Source organism: Amphiura filiformis, chromosome 15 (assembly GCF_039555335.1).
Source record: "Amphiura filiformis chromosome 15, Afil_fr2py, whole genome shotgun sequence".
Taxonomy (NCBI): Eukaryota; Metazoa; Echinodermata; class Ophiuroidea; order Amphilepidida; family Amphiuridae; genus Amphiura; species Amphiura filiformis.
Window position 1 is genome coordinate 5,650,111 of NC_092642.1, and position 14,810 is coordinate 5,664,920.

The window sequence follows — 14,810 nt, forward strand, 5'->3', positions numbered from 1 at the left end:
AACTCAGGGTGTTTTTCTTTGACCATTTCAATTCTCTTTACTTCATCTTCCACATGAAATTTTAATACAGTTTTATAAGTTTGAAAGGTTGAAAGGTTTAATGTTCATTTCAACGACTAGCTGTGTTAGCGTTCTTTTTTAAATTCTCTCCTCGATAGGGCCATAATTTGAAAAAGCAAAGCTTAGAAATTAAATTGTTTTTACTTCATCCAGAAAATATCAAACACTATGCATTTAGTAGCCAACATTAATAATAATAATAATAATAATAATAATAATAATAATATATAATAATAATAATAATAATAATAATAATAATAATAATAATAATAATAATAATAATAATAATAATAATAATAATAATAATAATAATGTTATGTTAAGAGCAAGGATCTTAAACTGTTCAAATGATGCAAACACATATAATTATCTTAATCATATTGATGGTGCATTGAATCTTCAAAGGTTGAATGAATCTGTCACACAGCTGGGTTCTAATAATTTTGGAACACCATGCAGCATTTGAATTGTATTTGCTTAAATATGTGGGTATGATTGTGTATGTTAAGTCTACCCGCGAAAATGTTGGCATAATTATTTGAATTGCCTTTTGATTAATATGGGTAAGCTTTAAGGCCATATCTTAGTGTAGGAAACATATTGTATACATACAAAGTAATCACATTTATATCATTCCTTATTCCGTTTGCACACGGGGATCAATGGTTTATAAAACATCCCACATTTGTAATACATCACACTTATTTATACGGATGTAGGTTTAAAAAGTGCATAGCAAACACCGTGTTAAAATCCGAAATCTCACCAATCACTACTACCAAAACACTACTAGAAAGTGTATTAGAATGAGCACACTGGATACCGTTTGGCAAAATAAGCTAGCCATGAGTATTTGATCGATCTGGTGTTAATACAATAATCGAGTGCATGATTTTTTTCAGTGTCCTTTTCGATTTACTACTACTTTTAGTTCACTGATGTTCAAAATATGTTTTCTGATCCATTTTCAGATGCCGCCAAAAACTTGATTTCGTCCGAATTTAGCACTAATGCAGGAAATTCTGTTACGGATGTATAGTGATTTAATACAGGCCATCACAACGAGCAAACTTGGAATCACTTTTGTCAAGCGACTGCGAACAAACAAGGTATGTTTTAACATAATCGGTAAACTGACCCTGTTATTATTCATAAATGCGTTAGGGACCGTTCACAAACACTTGTAAGGGGGGCCTGATGCAAAAAGGGGGCCCTGAAAATTGTTGACCTTCCAAAGTGGGGGCCCTGAAAAAAATGACCACAAATTTTCCTGGGAAAATTGAGTTTATATGCTTTTCTATGGGGTTGACCCGTAATTTTCATGTCAAAAAGGGGGGCCCTGAAATTTTTGAGGTCTGTAAAGGGGGTAAATTTTTTTGCATCAGGCCCCCCCCCCGTACAAGTGTTTGTGAACGGCCCCTTATACATTACCAATATACATTATTCGGGTTATATATACGAAATGTAAGGCAGCGTCAACCTTGCTTTCTTGGACATATCTTGACGATGCCAATGAAGAAGCCCTGAAGAAGGTATACTCTTTATGTTCATCCACATGGCAAAAGGAGATCAGGGTGACAAAGGAAAAGCTATCTGACTTTTAATCAGAAGCTGTTGGGGGATACCAACAACAATTTACTTGGAAAAACTTTGTAGTTGCCGGCTCTACAGTCAAATGAAAATAAATAAATTTGCTTTGGACAAAATTAATGTTGGAAGTACTTTTGGAGTCCAAAAAACCGACCAATATTACAAAGATTAATTTTAAGCACATTATCCCTTTGAACAGAACCATTTTACTGATGCCATAGTAATATTTCCACAACCGGGGTCTCCACATAATTATAACAGTCTTCACAGTTGCTATGAATGGTATTCTAATACAGCACAATCTGCACGATTGTGCTGTATTAGAATACCATTCATAGCAACTGTGAAGCATGGTGAATAAGGGGATGTTTTAAAAGCCATTTATCCCCGTGTGCCCTGCAAACGGCACAAGGAATGTTATGATATAAATTTGATTACTTTGTCTGTAGACAATATTTTTCCTAATGAAGGGATCTTTATGTAGGATGAATGGGGATTTGATTTTATAGGTTATCTATACCTCCGTAATATGCATTGGCCTTTATAACAAGTAATTCACACGATGTACCATAATCCTTTCCATATTTTTGTAGAACTTAAAATAGAGATATTGAATACGAACGATATAAATTTTATAGTGTTATTCATTTATCATTTTATCAAGTATCAAAGCAAGCCGAATCTTCGATTCTATCCTTGAATATCTGTTTAAACATATTCTAAATCCTGGGAAATAAATGTACTGCTGATACGCAAACAGGACAAAAGTTTCATTGTTGTATAGAGGTGTTTATCATGCTGTTGGACTTGAGAACTTAGTTTCTAATATGATAATCCTACAAGCTCATATCCTACGGGACCGTGTTTATTATCTGGTTATACCACTCCATCGGTCATATTTTACAGATTAGCTGCATATTTATGCTATTCTTACTGCTCTGAGCTATCGAGATGCAAGAACCATGTAACAGCTGGGGTCAATGAAAAGTCTTTAGGTCACTTTAAATTCCATCCTCAACTTCTCCCATGTCCGCATAATCAATTAATTAGAGTGGCAATTTGAGTGGACAAGAAGGTCAGTATTTTTTTCTATCAATCCGGGATCCAAACATTCACTGACCACTTGGTCAAAATAATAACAATGCAAAAATGAAATGTATTTGGGGTTACGTTAAAAATAAGTAAGGTATCAGTTGCTAAATCAGTTCAAGTATGGTGTAACGTTTTTGTGTTAATTAGTTTGCTTGATATTGATTTGAAAATATGTTTCTCAAAGCTAGTTCAGTCAAAGTTGGTCATTACCTAATATAGTATAAATACTTATTGTAAATCAAAGTGTTAGTTCACGACTTTCAAGTTAATATCGTACCCAGTATTGAAGATGTCACTATGCAATGTGATTGTGTAAGAATATTCAGTCAACTATTTTGGGCTAATCGGCATACAGATTCTGCATAAAAGATACAGAGAGAGTTTCTGGACAATTCATTTTGCCCCGTTCCTCTAAGGGCTGATCATGTAGCAAACATAAGACTATTAACTTTCAGATTTCACTCTTTTCCCGCAATACAGCTCGAGAAACTAATGTGCAGACACAACTCTTTTAATTCAATGGGCATAGTCTTTATTAGTCATGAAGATATTTTTATAATGGATAGGTAAAATGTGTATGCATTCCATTAAGATATTTTTATGTCTTATAGAACCTTGAAAATACTTGACTACGTTCTAAAAATAGATACAAATAAACAAAATGTACTTACTTAAAAAACATGTAAAAGATTGTAAGTATTATGCTGTATCGAACTAAAATACCGATTTCTTACTTAAATCGGATGTTTTGAAGTTTAAGTCAAATGGAGCAAACAAATCTCTGGTGTACGTGCGCAATCACAGGTGTTAAGAAATACGGTATACCTGTTTGCTACCAATATACATGTAGGTAGTATCAGATGGTAAATATGACTATGGGATAAGGGTTATTCTACCCTTTGGGTACAGCATCATATCTTAACAATATTGGGAAACATTATTCCAGTTGAAATCCATACACCCCTTATGGGAGACATTACCTTAATTTTCCGCGCAGGGAGGTGCATTTGAAATCTACACCCCCTGTGTGGGAGATTAACGTCATGTCCTCCACTGGGGGTGTATGGATTTCAATTGGATAACCTATTGTTTGTTCCGTAAATAATACGCAAGATATTCTCACATGAGTCTATAAAACTTTTAATTCAAATGGTGAACACCAAATAATTCACAAAAACGATCATATTTAAAAACAGAATCTATGATCGGAAAAGTCACTTGTCAATCATTTCGACAGTCCACGTTTGAAGTTATGTAATCTCTCTTTTAAACAAGGCGAACAAGATTTTATGTGTCATTTCCAAGAAACTGCATGAAAATATCAATCTGTGCACCTTTTGTGTTTATTTTCACAATAATCTGCAAAAAGTTTATTTGTAATATTCGGCAGTTCTCCCTGATCTGCTCCACCAACTCAATCAGATATTCAGGTATAACATTTAATTAAAACCAAAACTATTGCCAATATTCATATTAAAAAGGTACCAGATTGAGTTTCCTTTACAAATGTGTGTACTGAACAAGACTGGCAAATTACTTTGCATTGCTTAAATACAATGTCACTTTGTCTTTACTTTATTTGTAAAGTTGCAAGGACGTATATACCAAATATAGGCAGGTTAATTTTGAGTATAGAATCATGAAATCAATCTATATAACATATTGTTTAACCTGAACAAAGCAAATTGATCATGAAATGGCATCTGCTATCTCTCATCTCATCGGGGTCTGCTTTTCAGAAGTAAGGTTAAGGTCGGAAGATACAATACCTTCTTTGATCACGGAGACTAGCATCCATGAATAAAATACATCCCCTAAATCATATCAAATGTTTGAAATTAAAAAAGATACCATAAATCACGCGCTTTACATAATTTATTTTTCTTTCAATGGCTCAATTGGAAATATGAGAGTCAGTCGTTGACTTTGTCGTTCGTATTGTAAAATCATTGTTTTCATGCGTATTCTGAGATTTAAAAAGTTATTTATGCAAAGTGTAATCAGATGTTATAGATCAATAAATACTAAAGCCACGAAGAAAACTTCGCTTACTCACTTTACACTGGTGGGACTACATGAAAACAAAAACGTGCAATATACAATGTTAGCCAACAAATGTAACACTTGGCGTTACCTTACCAGAAATCTTTTTACTACTTGGGTGAAGTTGGTAATAAGTAGATACGTTTGACTTTTGTTGCATTCTCGACTTTTTTCAAGAGATATGTCGCAGAAATATTTCAAATAAAAACACTCTATTTATCTCAATGTGGTTGAAAGTTATGATTCTGTTATCTAGTCAGCGGGTGAAAGGTATAGTAAGTGCCTCTTGTTAATGTCCATTCTCTCACTCCCCTGAAATCCCGGTTTTAAACAAACATTCAATCTCATGTATCATATTTTGTATACAAAGACCTTTATAATCCCAGGCAAAGTATTTTCTTAATACTCTTCAAGTATCTTACATTCGCCCATACACGTATTTGTTTTACGTGGGTGACAAGACAGCGAATGCATCGCCAATCTTGTTTGATACTTTGAATATAATTAACCATAGGGTGACTGACCATGGTTTGTCCGCGCGATTTAACTTATCGCTATTAATGGAAAGGGACATGCCAAACTTCATTTAGCAGTGGCGATTTTTGAACTGCTCGGTGTACACCTGTTTCTAGTTTTCCACATTTCCATACTAATTAGCTCATCTATGAAGACTCTAAGGTAGGTACTGATGGGACGTATCGTTTTTATTAAGTAATTAAGGAAAGTATTTATAGGACAAATATGGACTCAAGTGCAAAGTGGGATTTAATCGGCTTTTAAATAAGCAATAGCTCGCAGGTTGAACTTGAGATAGCATAAAGAAATAAAGAATGCCATATCCTTTCGGGATTGGGGGTGTTCGCGTTATTCAAGGACAAATTAGTTCAATTAAATTCATTACAGATTTTATGTAAACATGTCAGTGATTTACTTTTATAGAAGCTTACTCTAAGTAGTTGATTGAATTGCTCGGCATGGAAATCACAGAGGAGTGAGTAGGTTTCTTGTTCGTATTCCGGCCGCTGACCCTGTATTCATTGTTAAAATAATAAAGAATTATAGCTAATTATTATTGGCTTCCTTGAAGTAAATCAAGTTCTATCGTGACTACTCATCTACTGAGACAATTGCGATTAAAACCAGCTCAGTTTTTTCAATGTTATACTCCTACACATGTTGGTAGCTCGTGGGTAGTGATCAGTTTCCCAGTCTGTTACACTAATGTCGACCATTACTATACACCATCAGATAGTTAATATTAATGTGTATATCATGATCTAAATCATGCCAATCTGATAGAACACAGTTATTGTGTAAGTGACTTTCGAATGGGTTAGATGCAAAAACTACTACATTGAAAATGATATCCTTTTGGCTCAACAGGACAAGCTTAATTTGAACCACGCTGACCAAGGACTGAATTTAATTTGATCTGATTTTCTGTGTACTTTAGCTGAGTGCATTTAACTAAAGTTACTATAAAGTAGAAAAGGGTTGTACTTAATAATAGTTGACATCATGCATATTATTACATTGTCATTTTTCATTTCCTGCAAATATGTAGCAGCTGTTCAACTTGAGGAATTGAGTTGTCAAAGGTTAGAACTGTATTGTAACCTTTATTTTTTGTCAACATACAAGTGTCACCTGTTTATGTTCGGATGTAGGATGGTTTAATGTGAGTAGGTGTGTGCGCTTACGTGAGATAAGATAGGAAGGAGTGGATGCAATAGAAACAAGTACATTGTAAATGTTATACCAGGGAGTTGTGAAATTATTTTGTTTTGCGAGTGCGTTGGTGTCACCTTGCTCTTACATTACATTCTAGATGCTGAATCTACATCATATGCAAAAATTTGCGTTTTCTATAGCGGGTGATGTAGTTCTATGGAGATGGTGCCCGTTGATTTTCCATATACTGTTAATATTCTACAATAAGAAGCACTCTACTAGTTGTAGACTAAAGTGTCTAGATGATGCTCTAGTTATAGACATATGCGTCTAGATGAGTTCCTGTCACGTCAAGATAAACTCTAGGATTCTCCATGTACTAATTGAGTACTTTGTAGCATTCTTAAAATAATGTTTCTGGATATAAAGAGGGGCTACATTATGTTGCTGTCTAGTAGTACCTCCGTGTGTATCCCAGTTTAGAATCTTTCTATAAATAGAATAAAGTGCTATGATGTATATCTTGAAGCCTAATACATTAATACATAACAGATAATTTCATAGCAGATATTCTGTGCTCTAGCCTCTAGCACTCATATGTTTACACCGATTTTGATCTAACTTGGTCAAAACCATCACTGACCATGCCCATATATGTCACACAAGACTCATGGGGTCAAATGTCACGTAGGGGTCACAAGGGTCAAAAACATGATTTCAACTCAAAATGCTACATTACCCGATGTGTATATGGTATTATTTTATTTGGGGTCAAAAGTCATTAAGGTTTCACTTCCGGTCTAAAACGAAATACCTATTTAGCCAGAAAAAACATAGCACAGTAACGGTATGTTAAGACAGGAATTGTTGTTATCCAATGTTTATGTGATATTATTTCCTTTGAGGTTAAAGGTCATAAAGGGGTAACTTCCGGTCCGAAACGATATTCCTTCAAAATGTCTCTTAGTGGCACAAATAACACAGCAGAATGATGTCACGTGCACCGTGCATTGACATTAGCCAATGCCTATGGGGTATTCAGAGATTTGGGGCCCAAAAGTCATTAAGGGGTCACACCACGATGGTGTTCGTGGTCTTAGACCACAGTTTTGTGTAGCTATGTTTCTGTCTGCACCAAGTAAGGGATTTCACCATGGAATCAAATACATACTGGCAATAGAACGAAGGTGGGGGTAGGTTCTCCCATTAAGGTCCCTTTAAGTTCATTTAAATTGTCATTTGGTATTCTTGAAATGAAAAAAGAAAAAAAGAAGAAAACAGCAGTATTGTCGAAGTTGAAGCCCCATTCAAACACATGTAGCTAATTTATACACTGTCAGTATATATATTACAGAATCGTGTAAATGCCTTATTTATCTTAAATACGCGGCTCTGTCGGCTGAACCACTAGCACGCTATGTTAGCACATCTATGACAATGACAAAGGTACCGCAATCTGAATTTTGATGATTTTTACGATCGTCGGGATGAGCAAAATACTGAATGGGCCTTTAACTCTTGCATAACTTAATGCTGATAATGTTCCTGTCTGCGTCATTTAAGGGCGTTTTATCATGGTATGGAATCAAATACATAAGATAAGAATTTCATAGGATGTATGCTGTGCCTTTAAATTAGCGTTGATCATGTTTATGTCTGCGGCAAGTAAGAGCATTTCACCATGGAATCACAAACTAGTTAATGGAAAAGAAACCATCAAAGTAGATGAACAATTTTCTGAGCCCGATGGTAAATAAATACCACTTTTATTCTGTACTTGATATTGAAAATTAATGCATGTGTATGCAATGATTGGTTTATACTAAAACAAGCATCCATCCGCAATAAAAAAAGACTTTACTATATAAACAGTTGGGGAGACACAATTAGTTTTCGGTTTTCAATGATTTTATACATTAATTTTACATTTATGACAAATCATGGAATATTTCAAGGTCAATATTTGAATACGGATATCATGTTACTAGTAATTGATGTTTAATGTCTCTGTGGTTTAATGCATAATGTGTGTAAAGTATTGAATTGTTTGTATCCTAGGAAATTTACTATAATAAGAACTAGTAAAAGTACAAGAATATACAATGATATACACATAGCACGTTAGTTAGCATTCATATTCATATATATAAAACCAAAGGAACTCTCGGTTAGTCTAAAACATGACCAACGCTATAACCGTTATTTTGTTTTGAGAGTCGATAGGACCATGCATATTGTATTTTGCTCATAAATCCAACAGGGTTTATCCAGGATCGAAATTATTAGACAACGTGACGTTCCAGTAGAACTATCATCTCCGTTTTAAAAAAAACACAAAAACTGTTTAACTTCTAACCGCGAAATTTGGATATCTAATTAGTTTGCCCCGCAGGGCTACAAAGAACCACGAACCGCAAAATATGGATGTCCAACAAGCTTAAACTATAAATCAGCCCCCGATAGAGGCAGGGCTTGAATAATGAGGCAAATTAAGGGGTAAAAGTTTAAAACAATAATATTAAAAGTAGAATATATATCATATTGTGTGAAATTACATTAATGGTTTTCTGTTGGTCAATGTTACATTAAATTTACTCTTGCTTTCTTGAACTGCGGGGCCCTTATATTGGGAGTGTTCAATTGTTGTATGGGAGTCGCCGGCCTCGGACCTGCCCGAGTCTGTGTTACAGACCGTGTACCTATATTATCCATAGGGAGAGAAACTACTGGGTTTCGCTCGTACTCGCCGCTTCGCGGCTCGAATTCGCCGCTTCGCGGCTTCGCCGGTCACCCCCCAGTGGCAGATTGTCTTTGTATCTAGTTTGGGATTGGAACAGATATTTCTTGGTGCTGAATCTTGTGCATTGTCATGAGTCGTGACGTTTTTCTTCTGTGCTGTAGTGTTGGCCAATTCAATTTGTTGAGAATATCTGTGACAGTGCCCGGGGTGTTCCTGTAGTTGTTGGTGCAAAAACACGCTGCTCTTCTTTGTATCATTTCCAGATTCTGTATATCTGTTGCGGTATGAGGATCCCACACTACGCTACTATAATCTAGGATAGGTCTGACAAGTGCGAAATACATTTGTTGCTTGATTGATGAAGGGCATCGCCAGAGGTTACGTCTTACAGTCTTACAAACCAGAGAGCTTTGTTGGCCTTAGTTGCAATATTATTAATGTGTTCAGCCCATTTGAGATTATGAGTCAGTTCGATTCCAAGTCACAATATCGGGTATTTCTATTTAAAATCATATTTGAAAGCCTACGTTTTCTAGAATTTGTACGCGTTAGACATTGAACTTTGGATTTGAAGGGTACGCATGAAGGCGTAAACGCGTATTTTTGTGTTAAATAAATACTGGCCCGTAAGCACATAATACAGGGTGTATCAAAATGATTGGTACCGGGCTATGTGACATTTTTAAAAATATATCAAAAATATAAAATTGCTAATTAATATAGTTTTTGTACTATAAATAGAAAGGGGCATATGTTAACTTATTGATCTATTAATATGAAGTTGATAGGTTTATGCATCTGGGAGCTATTGTCATTTAAACGAAGATCGACGAAATCATGGTTTGACTTACACAACACAAGCTGAATAGGTTCACTGCTTGAACCATTTATTGCATACATACTCTTCAATATCTCATACATAACATAAAATTGCTTTACACATGCTTTTAGAAAGATAGTTCCTGAAGTCACTGCCTTACGACTCTGGCAGTGTGGGGTGAAGCCCTATCTTGAAAGAATGGGTCCATACTGTAACTGCCCATATCAAATTCTGAAGCATTGCAAGTTATAGCATATTTGCATGGGATACGCCTTGCTCTTAGAAACTGTTTCCTAGATCTTCTCTGCACTTTTCCGCAGCTTGGTGTCGACCAGTGATTCTTAACTGAATACACACTGAAGTGTGGAATACTGTGGAGGCATTCCAATAACTTTTACCAGGTCTAAACTAACCCACACTGTCTACAGTCTATAGCCATTCTGCCACACCATCTACTTAGTAATCTCAAAATACAATTTAAATTACCACCCTGGATGGTGTTGATACACAAACTTCTTTCACCCCACCTAACTTATTCAAGTCAATAATATTACTCTCAAGCAATAAATATTGATTATTACATTAATATATATTATGAATGAAGAAATAGGCAAGGAAAATATTAAACATTTCCATGATTTTCAACATATCATCCTCACAAGGTATTTGCAGTAAAATAGAGCTTTGAAAATGGTGCGCTACTGATCCAGCGTTACGATGAAAAGTGTTAAAACACCTGCTTTCCTTTAGAATCATGTAACTACTGAATAGAATGTGCTACTTTTATGATCTAAAATTCTCAGAGAAGATAAAACTACTATAATTACAAATATTTAAACAATTAACCCCAAACTGGCACAAAAAATATTTAAAAAATTCGGTAAAAAATGAGAAGTCTTCGGTACCAATCATTTTGATACACCCTGTATTCACTTGCAATATAAGGAAGGAAGGAAGGATGGATGGAAGGAAGGAAGGAAGGATAGAAGGAAGGAAGGATGGAAGGAAGGAAGGAAGGAAGGAAGGAAGGAATGAAGGAAGTAAGGAAGGAAGGAAGGAAGGAAGGAAGGAAGGGAGGGAGGGAGGGAGGAAGAACAAGCATCTTGTAATTACCGTTCTTCCAACTTTTATTTAGCATTCTTCATGGCCTTCCCTCACCCATTCGCCGCTCTACTTCACCAAGAATAAATTTGTATTTGTCTATATTTTCTATGCATTGCAATATTGTCTCAATTTCTCTCTGGCCTTAAAGAAGTAAGCCAGCATTGACAGTTTCAGAGGTAATCCCGTAAAATAGCCATATTTGACAGTAATTATTTTTTTGTATTGTAAACTGTGGGTTTACTTATAAACAAATGTGTTTGGATTGATTATGATTGATTTTTGAGGTGACCTTTATGGTATTTGACAGGAAGATGCTCTACATCCCCTCCCAAGAGATTTGAATGACGGGAGAAGTTGCCTTCTTGTTATTGATTGGCCACTACTCTGTAGATATCCCAGAGGGCGTCTTAACGTACAGTTCGAGTCTCTTATTTACATTACAGGGAAACTATGGCGTGATGTTATAGTTGAAGCGAAATGAAAAGAGAGCAGTATATAATTGGACTTCTTAGATATGTCTAACGATTAATATATGAAGAAGGAAAAGACCTTACATTCATATTTAGACGTACAAAATAATCAAAATTCAAAGTCAAATGATATGCCAACAACATAGGGGACTTGGGCCTTTAAATGAGCAGCTTTATACTGAGTTTTGTTTACAGCCGTATGTGTAATCATGTCTCGCTCAGACGAAATTTAATCTGATGATAAGTGGTCATCGGATCAGATTAATTTGTAATCGAACCTATTCCCAGGTCTGTGAACAAGGGAATAGACGGGTTGTTAACACCAGATTGGCCAATATTATTAATAATTAATTTGGGAATGACCAGTTTGATGTCCAGCTAAAATGATATAAAATAAGGTATAGGTAAAGAAGTAGAATCGCAAAATACCCCTTGAAAACAAAGCTACCGAAGAATGCAAACCACGGCTAAAGACATTTCAAACAAATCTATCAAAATTATCCCCAGCTTGTTAAGGGCTGGGGTATGAACCTTTGGACAGTATTTTTTGTGGGACATTAGAGCACATCAGACATATCGAATTGCATTCTGAATACGAAGAATGTCCTTCTGATATCAAATAATTTTGATTTTTGAAATTCGCAATGAAATACACATTTTATGGCAAATCATCAAAAATTGATATTTTTGATATTTAACACTACTCGAAGTAAACTTTATAAATCTGATGATTTATATTTGAAGTGTATGTAGGTGGGATGAAAAGCCGACGATCAATTGAAAATTTTGATCTTTCGTATTGAAGATATGGATTTTTTTCCCCAAAACACCAAAATAAAAAAGGTCTTTTGTGAAAAAAAATCCATATCTTCAATACGAAAGGTCAAAATTTTCAATTGATCGTCGGCTTTTCCTCCCTGCTACATACACTTTAAGAATATATCATTAGATTTAGATAATTTACTTCGAGGACTGTTATATATCAAAAATTTGAAAAATATCAAATTTTTATAATTTGTCATAAAATTTGTATTATATTGTGATTTTCAAAAATGAAAATTATTTGATATCAGAAAGACATGCTTCGTATTCAGAATGCAATTCGATAGGTCTGAGGTGCTCTAATGTCCTACAAAAAATACTGTCGAAACGCAATAAACGCTCATTTTAGATCCCTTAATATCATTGAATTAGCACTACTTAAACTTCCTTCGAAAGCCCGTGGTAAGATAAACACTTACATCAGTCAGTTGTCACGGCGCTTGCTATTCAACATAACATAAGGATACTTAAATGGTGGTATATAAGTATGTATGGACACGGTATGTCAGTCACTACAAAAAAATCAATGGCAAAATAGCCCGGGTTTGATATTCATCCACGTCTTTTTTTCCTTAAACAAATTATGTTTACTACACACGTTGTATTACAGTTCCATGAAGTATGACATGTTAGCGATGAAGTGATTGATAGACGTAAAGAAACGATTTAAGATTTTTCGCATGCTAGTCCATTAAATATTTGGACTGCATCCCCATGTGACTTCATTCAAGTGTGGGTCGCACGGAGTCAGGCATCAAAGTGTCCTCTTCAACATTGTGACTTGAAAGTCCTGAAGTGTTATTAAAAATTGCGGACACAAAAGAAGGCCTTGTAATATCTACCTATGGTGATGTGTACCGATACTGGTGCTGAGGTAGTAAGGAGGGAACATAAGAATATTGTTTGTTATCTTCTTGTAGAAAACGGAACGATTTTAAAACCACTTGCTACTCCTTGAGCTTTCCTCTCGTTGACCCAAAATCTTTGTAAATCCCCTCTTTGGGGCAAAACTGCCATATTTTTAGATTTTGACCAGATTTCATTTTACCCACATCCCCCGCACACACCCCCCTCACGCCACCCCCACCCCCCCACCCCACCCCACCCCCACACACAATCCCAACAAGTTGGTGCCGCGTAGAATCGAGAATCAACCTATCGCTGTACACTAGAAAACAGAGTCCTTGCCTACGTTTAGTGAATATTCTCAGCCCACAGACATTGTGTATTGTTTGCATACTAGTAAATTACACCATTCGAAAATATTTTATGTATAAATAAATGCGTCTTTAAAGTGTTAGTTGAAATGGTGCATTACAAATACTGTTTTTCTTACGGGGCTCAGCAGACGATCTGCTCGAATTAAACAGACAACATGTAGAAATCATCATTGCATAGAATATAAATTAAGCTCTAAAGGTGATGCTGTATTAAGGATGAATAATGTGGCCTATAAGTGACAAACGCTTTTCCAGTGGATGCTACATTATTTGCATAAAGGATACTCTACAAACCTTAAACGTTATATTACAAAAGCAGAATTTAGATAGATAACCAAATGACTTGGTATAAGCAAATGACACACAACCTCAGGCCATGGTGAGGTCAACATCAACGGTTGTGAAGTTGATGTAAGCTCATGTAGCCCGACGATTTTTAAACTTTAGAAAGTATGAACCTATTGGATAGAACATCCGTCTAGTGATCGGAAGGTCATGGGTTCGATTCCTATGCCGGCACATTTCCTTGCTTTTTTCAGTTGGGTTGTGTGCCGGTCGGAATTTGTGTTTATACGTTGTCTTGTTTAATTGTAACACTTTGGGTTGGTAAACTGTTCTTTCTTTCTTATGAAACTACTCTTATTGGTTGTACTAAATTATATTCCTCTGGACTTATTCTTTTTGGTAATTTGAAGTAATTTCATATTGTGCAAAAGTTCTGGCAATGAAAGAATACGTGTAGGATATTTAGCGAATTTTTATTTCCTTCACATTTGTGCCGACATTGAATCCGTAGTCACGTGTAACGCTCTGAAAAGAACGCACCACTCTCTGAACAGGGCAAACCATTTACATTAATATACCCCTAAGGACCAATCATACAACGATTATTTGATAACGTGTCCTCTTGGGTATCTCCCTATATGTAATCATAATTTTACAACAGTGCGTATGCCGTATTTTAATTTCTTAGTTATACTCGTCTAGTGAACTTTTGAATCGAAAAACGTCGTCATAGTCGTTGTTATTGTGTCGTCCTCGTGGATGTCGTGTTTTAGCCTGTTAATACGATATTAATTCAATTTTAACACGAAAGTGTGTGTATCTCACATCATTTGATGTTATAATTTAAGCTAATTTATGTGAAGAGACGAGCCACATATTCGGGTTACAAAATA

The 14,810-nt window shown here is 35.4% G+C and overlaps 1 protein-coding gene across 1 annotated transcript in view; it reads left to right on the forward strand.

Annotated features, from left to right (window-relative positions):
- The window catches only part of LOC140172083 (tachykinin-like peptides receptor 99D), a 256,849-nt gene that overhangs the window by 157,021 nt on the left and 85,018 nt on the right, over positions 1 to 14,810 (forward strand). Inside the window, exon 3 of the mRNA XM_072195431.1 lies at positions 1,032 to 1,169. The gene's annotated coding sequence lies outside the window, so the exon portion shown is untranslated. The remainder of the gene's footprint in view (positions 1 to 1,031; positions 1,170 to 14,810) is intronic.